Source organism: Populus euphratica, unplaced genomic scaffold (genome assembly GCF_000495115.2).
Source record: "Populus euphratica unplaced genomic scaffold, PopEup_1.0 scaffold2579.1, whole genome shotgun sequence".
NCBI classification, from domain to species: domain Eukaryota; kingdom Viridiplantae; phylum Streptophyta; class Magnoliopsida; order Malpighiales; family Salicaceae; genus Populus; species Populus euphratica.
Genome location: NW_011502440.1, coordinates 1 through 3441, shown reverse-complemented (window position 1 = coordinate 3441; position 3441 = coordinate 1). Strand labels below are relative to the sequence as shown.

Sequence of the window (3441 nt, the reverse complement as noted above, 5' to 3'; positions counted from 1 at the left end):
TTAAAAAAAAATATTTATGGAAACACTATAGTAAAACAAAAACTATATAAAGAAACATTGTAACAATCTACAATATTTAAAAAAACAACTACTAAGAAAAAATGGTAAACAAATTGATTAAAAAAATAACCAGGGAAATATTACAGTAATCTACAATATTTTAAAAAAAATTACAGAAAAAAAATATTAAAAAATAATACTTTAAAAAAATACTTTCAACTAATTTAATATTAAAAAAAATTAATAAAGATAATTTAAAAAAATATTAAAAAATAATCTTAAAAAAAATATAAAGCCCAAAAATATAAAAATATAAAAAAAATATGGAGAATAAAAAAAACAAACAAAAAATTAAAAAAAAAAAAAAAGCACGTGGCAAGGGGAAAGTACTGTAACTTTCACCGTGCCTTTTAACAGTGTGTGTATATATATATATACGGCTTAATTAATTGCGTAGTAATGTATATATAATAATCGGACTAAAACACTCTAAAATTAGTTAATTCTTAATTATAATAGCCCAAAATTACAGAAATAATCAGCTTTAACTCATTTAAATCTTATAATTAGTTTGTGATACTAATAAAAATAAAATTCAGATTTCTGTGCCCAACAGAAAAGCTCAATGCTTCTCCGCTCTACCATTTCACATTGAACACTTTTTTTTTATATAACCATTTTATAGAATTTTGAAATAACTACACATTTTAATTTTAAGAGATTGGTGTTAATATAGCTTATTCATTGCCTTGATTTTTTAAATATATCTTCACTCAAGGTAATTTATTAATTTTTTAAAAATACATCATATCAATATGAAAGTGTGCCCATAAAATTATTTGTGAAGACATTTAATTTTAGGTGACAACAAAATTAATTTAAAGATACTTTTATCAACAAAAAAGAAATTAATAAAAAAAACAGGTATATATTGAATTAAATGTTTCAAACATCCTGGTCGACTCTTTGAATTCAAAAGCTAATCCTAGGTCATCCATCGAAAATAAAGAACACTGCACTGCTATTCTAGAGAATCATTATATATTGAATTCATCTCATAGTTCTTGTTGTTTTTTCTTTACACGATGGAGATAGATAATTTCTTAGCAGGTTAGGAGATAAATAAAAAATGAAAAAGAAATAGCTTCTATAGTAGTTATATTGTTTTTTTTACAAGTGATTATAATGTTAGTAATAATTAATTAAAAATATGTACTTTTTTTTTTAGGAAATATTGTCGTTTAATTCATTAAAATTGCTGTATGTATATGGTAGAATTCAATATACAAACATGATGTGATAGTTCCTTTACTTTTCTCTGTTTCCTTTGTTGGTAATGCATTGGCACACTAACAAGAAATCTTTTCATTGTAATATTCATCTAATTAATTATACATTAATAAATAAATAAAAAAGGTTCTCGATATATAACATAATATAATCCCCTCCCTAGCATTTTAGCAAATCAAATCAGTCATATCTTGTCCCATAATTGAAGAGCATAGCACTGTATTTTCTAATCAAAACATCACCTCAAGATCACCACTTTGAATAAATTATATGTTAATGACAAAATCGGTTCTGTATATGAGTGATGTGATTAGTAGCAGAAAAACAACAAAAATGCTAAATCATATGCGTAGAAAACGAGTCTCCTTGTGCCCTAAAACAAGATTTTGTCGTCGTAACTATATGATAGTGCAACGTATATTATTTTGCAGATGATGTATAAACTGAGCATTAAAGATAATGAAACAAGCAATAATTGCATTTTCGTCCAAAAAAACAATAATTGCAGATAAATCTGTTGAAAATGAATTAAATTAATTGTCACATAATATTTTACAGCAAAAATATAGATATGGCCCCTTGTTAATTTTAGCCATAATGTATCGCTCTCTTGCACGGAATCTTCTTATTAATCATAATTCATAAGATCCGATCACATTCATCAAAAAAAGAAAAAAAGAAAAATTGTATATGGCCACATGTAATAAACTATCTGTGAGTGTTTTCATATGCAAGGACATACTGATCATATATATAGAGCCTGTCTGCATGTATATAAACCCAGATATGTAGGGATATGCTTCCAGGGACACGCTACGGGGTTTATCTGTATGAGATCCATGCAGAACTCGGTGAAACAGACCAAGAATCAAAGATTTTTAGCAGGGGTACAGGCGTGTTGAAGGGTAAAAACACCAAGAAGCAAATTAAACTTGATACAAACTTCCAACAGGAAATTAAGGAGAGAGGTGTGTGGGTGCGCGCGCGCGCGTGTGAATATATTCATATGTACTTGGCATTATCTATATGTTTTTAATAAATTAAAGCATCATTCGTACATGTCTTGTATTGTTTGTCTGCGAATCTTTTTGTCACCTGGAGAATTCTCTAGGTTGGACAGGAAAGAGCTGGATAGAAGAAACAAGGAGTACGTGCTTTATAAAACTAAAATCATGGAATCGATCTACTATTTTCTGGGTATTTCTGATCAAATTCATGGTCTTGTAGTGACAGGTCAAATATTGGAAAGCTGAAGTCAAGGAAATATCAAAGGATATATCGATCTCAGTAGCCATACGAATATTTCAGTACATGGTGACGAGATCGAAATCAAAGAATGATTGATAAGTCAGACCAGAAAATGCAATAAATAATCTACTTCAAATTTCACGAGGAGATCAGAACTATGTTGTTGCAGGAGATGAGATTGGATCAGGAGCACATACCTTATAATTAGGGTCTTGTAATCAGCCAGAGGAAAGGTTCGGTGTAAGGAATGAAGCCTGGTCCGAGATCAGTTCATGATGTTTACCAAATATAAGAACTTGCAAGAAAAAACCTAAGAATTAACAGGAAGTAGGGATATAATTAAAATTTTAAAAGCTAGCTAGCACACATGAGATGGATCTTGAATCAAACTCTATCACTAGCGCTCACTCTATATTGAAGCTAAAATCTGAACAAAAGGCCTAGCTCGTAGCTGCTGTGTATACGCTGATCGATTCATAGCGAAACCTAGCAGTAACATGGACTAAATGAACGGGAGATACAAGGATCTTGGATCAAACTTCATTCCAAACACCCCTTTTCCTTCTTTCAAGGATCCTCTATATCTGAGTCATGATTCAACAATCAAAACACAACGAGGCTGCAAGGTACTCAGGTTCTCAATATTATCACTCTCTTCATACTTACAAGCTAGCACACAAGACCACACACTAAGGAAGTGGATGGAGGCAAGAGAAAAGATAACACAGACATAAATGTGGAAAAGCACATGATAGACAGGTCATTTGAAGAATAAAATAATGAAAAGGCTGGTAGGTTTTGGAGGGATGATGTTGTCTTCTTGTAGGGAGCTTTTTATTAGAAAAGAAAGAGAGGGACTTTGGAGGCTTTTACAGGCTACCTCTGTGGAAAAAAAGAGCTTTG

At 30.3% G+C, this 3441-nt stretch overlaps 1 long non-coding RNA gene across 1 annotated transcript; it reads right to left on the bottom strand.

Moving 5' to 3' along the window:
• Nucleotides 1–1249: 1249 nt before the first annotated feature.
• On the bottom strand, nucleotides 1250–3434 carry LOC105119180 (uncharacterized). The gene is made up of 2 exons (XR_841093.1): nucleotides 2736–3434; nucleotides 1250–2417 (listed from the first exon to the last, which is right to left on the bottom strand). It is a non-coding gene; the product is annotated as an uncharacterized LOC105119180 (long non-coding RNA).
• Nucleotides 3435–3441: the final 7 nt, after the last annotated feature.